Raw genomic sequence first — 7,043 nt, 5'->3', positions numbered from 1 at the left:
GGTTTGCCAGGTGGATTTTTTTTTTTTTTGTTAGAAGGTGAAATCAAAGTTGAAATACCTGCAGTGTTTTCCCCTTTCTCTTTGAAGTCAAAACAATAGCTGAACAAATGTATTGGCTTATAGCACAGATGCAGTATGTGACCACTACTAGAACCCACACGTAAATGGATTACTGAGGAAAAAAATAATCAATTGTCAAATATCATGTTCAAATATAATAATTTCTTTAAGCTACTTCTTTGTGAAAATAAATTGTTTCTTTTCAAATTTATTTTTTTCTCACTAAATCATGTGATGAATTCCATGTCGGGAACTTGGCAAATGCGTAACTATCATGTCATTTTACGGCACACATCTTACTTTGTTCAAGTAGGATGCCAGCCCTTGCTTAGGCTGCAGTAGCCGAGTTCTCTGCAAGTAACATAGAGAAGCAGATTCAGGCAGAATATGCACAGCTGAACCAGTTCATATTTACAGACCAGCACTGTTGTGGTTGAACTTCAAAAAGGCACATAAAACCAAAGCATTCTATAAGCATAGTGAGGTGAATGATAATTATCTACAACAGTGATTCTAACATTGTAGTCCAGTCAGCAAAGCTCGCAAACCACTTCATGTGGTAGTTCCTCCTGTTGGTTGTTTTGGAATGAGCTGTGCCAGTGACAGATTATACCAGCGGTGTCCTCCTGAGGAATCTCTCCAGGGAAGAAGTTACACTGGCATGAGTTATCCACAGGTTATGGTGCCCTCATGTAGGGGATCTATGTCCTGCCATGGGACACCCGTTCTGACAATGGTATTGCCTTTGTCATTTCTCCCTGTTTCCTTCACTTCTCTCTTCAGTGTTTTTCTGTAGTACCTTAAATATGTTTTTATAGAGTTGCCAGAAACTTGTCTAACAAGCTCCAGTTTAGCCCACTGTGAAGCTAGCTGCAGTCAGCTCTTTCAAGTACAGGGCAGTCTCTGACCTCCTTCCTCCCAGAGGCCATTCCTGCTGACCCCTCTCAGGAAGCTGACAGTCTAGAATTGCCATAATTTTCAAATGTAATACAATACACACATAGAAATTTCAACTAGAAGTCACAGTACTCCTGTTGAGGAAGTTCTAATCCATATGACACATCACTGTATTTTCTCATATCTTTAAGGTGTCATAACTGCAATAAGAAACAATTTTCTCTGTAGGTTTTGAGGTTTCCATGCACCATTACTATAATGCTGTAAAACTGCCTGGTTTTATTGCTGGCATTATCATAAACAATGCCTAGTCTTCAGAGCATTCAACATTTGAATCACGGACTTCAGATGGAAAAGAATGTTGTCCCATGAAGTGAGTGAGAAAGTCTTCCAAGGAACCCTAATTTTAGCAAGAGTTGAATCATGCTTTTCCAAACCTCTGGACCTCTACATTTCTTCTATCACTAAAAATCTCTCTAAGGCCTCAAGGAACAGATTGTGATTATTTAAGTATCATTTAACTGGGCTGTTATGTCCTTTGTGTATTTTTATATTAAACCCTAATTTTAAATGGAATATGATTCTACTTTACTCAAAATCTTTGTGGATAGTGATTATTAGTCCTACTCAAAGATACAGTACAGTTTTGATTCAAAGTATTGATTCAAAGGAAGTGAGTATAGCCTAGACTGCATTTTCCTTCATTTCTAAATTTCCTAGATCAGAGTATGTTTACAATATTCCAACTGAACGCTACGAACCAGGAATTTTTGTGTGATTGCCAGAACTAGGTTCCTCTGAGAATAGTTTTTGCAGTCTGTAGACATTCCTGTCTGATACAGTCATAAATAAGAAAGTCTACTTTATACAAATAAGGAAGAATTCCCTGTCATTGTTGACTGTGTTATTTAAAATACATGGAAGGATCATTATTCAAAAATCCTATTTCTATGCTGATCACATTCTTGAACACATACAATTTAAGCCACAATTACATTTAATATGCAGACACAGTCACAGTTTAATATAAATGCACAGCTCTGCAAGGGAAAAGAGAACACAACATTTCCCAGTAGTTGATGTTTAACACTGAGAGAATGGTACAAATTATTGTTATATGATATTATTCTAGTACTGTATGTATTGACTTCCACATTAGAAAAAACTCAATTGTTAATATGGACAGAAAGAAATACTGAATTCTCACACAGACATCCCAGTTATGGAGTAAAGATACAAAGCAAAGCATAGGTTTATGATCATTTTAGAATTAAAATTAATGGAGACCAGTTCTGATCTTGTCTCAGTGTTCTTTTTTAGACTGCAGGAAAATTGAAAACGGCAACATTTTCAAAACTGTTGAGTTTTGACTGTTTAACTTGAGCTTCTTGATATTATCAAGCTTGATATTACAGCACTGCCAGAAAACTAAGTCCTTGAGAAGTATGTCAGCTACTGAAATCTAAAGATCTAACTTTGCCTTTTGGGATCTTATACCACTGGCCTCGGTGGGAACAATGTTGTATTACAATGAAGATCATAAAAAATCATTGTATAAATTAACCTGATTGCCTAATTATCCTAGCAACAACTTTAAAATAAATATTGTGATGAAGAAAAAATTCAGAAGCATGTTACCACGAGAAATATCAGCAGAAAAAAAATTCATTCCATGCTACTTTATGTGCTGCATCAGTAAAGTGTAGTAATTTGCAAAAGCCTCTAGTGCTGTTTCTTTTAAAACTAAAGGAAAAGCCACAGTTTGTTTCCCCCTACCTCTATTACAAACAAAGATGACTGGAAAAGTAATCGTATGTCCTTAAAAAGTTTACAGATTCATTTGGGAATGTATGCATGCTAAAGCAAAATAGTATTTTTCCCTTTTTTGCAGTGTTCAAAGTGTTGCCTCCTGTAGCGTGAAAAAGAACTTGTTTCTGAACACAGATCTCCTATGTAAGCTACCTCTGATAAAAGATTATTGTTGCAGCTCATTGTATGTCTTTATCATCAACCATTAAAATATTTCTCTCAACATTTTAAAGCTGTGTCTCTCAGCAACCTTCCACAGCAGGTTTTGCTCTGATATATCATCAAAACCAAAAAAGAAAGAGCTAAATGCTTGTCATGGTTTGTCTGTGTAACTTCAGCTCAAATAAAATGTCACTGTAGATTGTACAAATCACTGTGAACAAATACAGTCTTCAAGCCTGGTGTAAAATATCCTCAGATAAGACTCTAAGACTATCAAATGCAGCTTTGGGACATGCTTTTTGTCCCCTTCATCTTTAAGCTCATAGCTCAATCCAATTATCCACAATTTAGCCTCTGCCAGCGATTTGTGTACACTTGTGTTGCAGAGGAGGATTTTTTTGTACGACTCAACTGTAAAACTTTGGCTTACAAGCCAAAATAATCTTCAAAAGAAACCCATGAAATGAAATAGAAAAAGCGTGAGACAGAACTCTAGAATACAAAAAATAACAACGAAAAATTCCAAGAGTTTTTAATTACATATATTAAATTTCACTAAATTATAACTTCTTTTATGTGAAATCTTCAAACCAAAATTTGCTTATTTTGTTTATCAGTAAAGAAAAACATTGTATATAGAAAATATTCTTCCAATAAATACGGGACTGAGGAAAATCTCATGTAGAACTATATAAAATTTGGAATTCTAAAACAAGTCAACCACTTCCCAGAAGTTAAATGCTTGTTTTTGTGTTACTTTTCATCTTTAATACCACATCCACTGCAGTTAGAAACAGTATTAGATCTCAGGTTCTATTCATGTGAAGCCATCCAGAACAAAGACTTTAAGAATAGTAGTCCTTAGGATATGAATATTTTCAGTTTCTAATTGCACATGTTGTTTAACAAAAATATTCTGGCAACTGAAAACTAAATGATCAAGAAAGTTTCTCTAGTCATCTTTTCATCCTAAACTCTCATACAAATGGCCAGGTGAGTCTTTGCAGACTTGATTATACTCAAGGCTTCCTCAAAACAAAAAAATGTCATTTTGTTTAGCTGTTAGCATCATTCTGGCATGTATTTCAAGTCCTGATTTGCATTATCTTGGCTTAGTAATGCATTTTTAGTTACACGATACTCTTACAAGTCAAATTTATTCTATTAATTAATTCCATAGATTAATATCCTAAGAAATACCAGATTTTCTGGTAGCAACAATTCCAGTAACCTGTATAATGACTCTGATCAGAGGTTAGAGTCTCATCTTGAACCAAAAATTATGTTCAAGATATATTAACAGTTTTATCTTGTATAGTTCTTGAAAACACAGGTTGAAAAAGAAGATTTTGTCCAAAAAAACCCAACAACTAAACAGATTTCAACTAAGTTATTTGATAGGGGATAACCTAACTTAGCTAGATTCAGCTAAATAAAAGACATTATAAAATTGTTGCTGTTCAACAGTACTGTCTTAGCAATATAATTACCACATCAGGGAAAAATATATCTCCTTCTAGGAAAAGCAACCCAACCAAGTTTACACCATGTTACACTAAACTCTGGCCACTCTGAATACCTAAAGGCCATTAATAGACTTTTATATTACATTGGACAGATCAAGTGGCCTTAAGTTGGCACTGGATATGGCAAGAAAGATATAATCATGAGATTAAGGGATAGAAAAAGGAGCATTCACTCACAATTCACTGTCATAAAATCTTAGCACACCTAGCAGACCACTTGAATATCTTCTTTTCCAGTGACCTAGTCACATGAATGGTTTGTTTCTATTCTAATCAATTTGTTTTTCTAAATGTAATCAATCTCCAATAAAATCATAGGTGTTTTAGAGTAAAAGTAAGTAGTCATACCTATTTAGGTTAAGTAAAATTAATTCTGCTCAGTGTATGATATCTAGTGAAATAATGCTCTATACTCATTTCTGATAATACATTAATTTCCCTTTCCAGAATTAACAGATCCATAATCCCAAATTCTACCCAACAAGCAAGCATGACACACATTCAGCTTTCATGCCCAGGAGAAAACGCCGTACCCATGCAGTCAACCAAATTCAACCTAAATGTTCCTATTGTTCCCCTACCTGAGTCACACATTGTCACACATTTACTGTATCTGAGCAATCAGTTTAAAGTGATTTCATGAGTTATCAACTCAAGTACAGTTATGCATATTTACCAGCTTTCAAATATGAAGTATAAATGATAATTACAACCATTCTAAATGATACATCCTCTCAGTGCTTCGGATTAAGTGAGTTAACCTTAAATGCAAGGCAGATTTAAAGATGAACAATTTACTTAGATAAAGGAAAACAGAAAGTATAATTAATCATTTGCCTATCCTTAAGCCTTAGTTTACAAAACCATGGTGCAACTTTATTGAGCTAAAAATTGAAGGGTGACAAGGTTAATACATAGCTTTAGACCTCATGGTTTCATTAGCAAACACATTACAGACTGCAAAGCTGAACTGACAGTAATACTAGGTCCAAACAAAGTAAATAATTACTGGCTTGGTAAATGAGGAAGCACTTGCAGAGTTTGTTTACATTTGGTTTTTTGGAAAATTCATGTTGGCAACAAGTCAAGTACAGTTTGACTAGAAACTGTGACAATTGCTCACAGATGCAGCTGGAAGAACAACAAAAGAATGAATTTGTGATTCTTTTATCCCTTGCATTTTTCCCTTTTGTTGTCTTTTTTTCTTGTGCTGTTTCTGTTATCCTTCCCCTTTTCTTCTCCTCCTACTATTTTTTTTTTTTTCTTTTCTTCACCATTTTGGATCAGTAACAAACTTGTAGCAACAAAAATAAGTGAGTTTTCATGGATATTGGAATACATTAAAAATCTCATGCTGCATTTTGTTTTTTGTCCATAAAAAAAGTACACAGCTGCATTCAAGATGTACTCATAAAAACATTGCTCCCTGAAAAAAGTCTGAGTCCCTTAAAATCATGTTGATTTGTACTAGAATTACAAGAGAAATGTATCACTTCCATGCTGGTTCACTGTTAACAAACTTTTTTCACATGCCAGAGGTACAGAATTGTGACTGGCCTCAATTCCTACAGTGCAATTCATTGTTTGGCTGCATAGAACAACTGGAACATATTGCCTGTTATTCAATAATAAGAGTTGCCATGAAACTGGAAAATAATTCAACATCTTGTAGTAGATCTAGAAAAATTTTGCAATTGCAGATTCATTTCGAACTTTTTATACAAAATGTAATTACTCATATACAACTTCTTAGCATGCAATAAGAATTTAAGAATCAATAAAAGTCAAGCACTAATAAGGAAATATCATACGGAAGCAAATAATTACAGAACATAGTAAACTAATTATACCCCCCAAAAGACCAATAATGTAAACTCAAATTCACAAGCAGAATACAGCAGTAATTGTTAGCATTCACTTTCAATCAAAGTGAGCTGAAAGTCAGTTGTTGTCAGATTAAATTCTTTCATTAAGTGCATTTTAAATAGGAAAATTAAGATTCTTAATTTTTAAAGGGAAACAAATTTTTTAAACCAGTGACAACACTGAAGTCTTTTGAGCTAAGCATACAGAGCATAAATGGAAACTTTAGTGACCACCTGTGTATTTTAGTTATTTTCCAGCTAAAAACCAATTTATTATTTATATGCTAATCATACATTTTTAGTAAGCTGAAAATGATAGAAATGCTTCATTAAATTACATTTATGCATTTCACACAGCAGCTATAAAAGAATATAATAGTTTTCAGTACTCATTACACTTCACAGAATCACAGAATCACAGAATGGCCAGGGTGGGAAGGGACCTCAAGGATCATGAATCTCCAACTTCCCCTGCCAGAGGCAGGGCCACCAACCTTCCCATTTAATACTAGACCAGGCTGCCCAGGACCCCATCCAACCTGGCCTTGAACACCTCCAGGGATGAGACATCCGCAACCTCTCTGGTCAGTTGTCTTAGGAAAACAATGAGAAGGAAAACAATGAGTGATCTCAAAAGTGACAGAGCTAGAGATATACTAGACAAATGCACTCCTTCAAAACTATGTGTAAATGACAAGATTTTCTTGGCTTATTGACATTCATT

The sequence above is a fragment of the Lagopus leucura genome, unplaced genomic scaffold, assembly GCF_019238085.1.
Source record: "Lagopus leucura isolate 7727_CA_CO unplaced genomic scaffold, USGS_WTPT01 Super-Scaffold_1, whole genome shotgun sequence".
Taxonomy (NCBI): domain Eukaryota; kingdom Metazoa; phylum Chordata; class Aves; order Galliformes; family Phasianidae; genus Lagopus; species Lagopus leucura.
The sequence above is the reverse complement of the archived record's forward strand: the minus strand, read 5'-3'. Positions refer to the sequence as shown.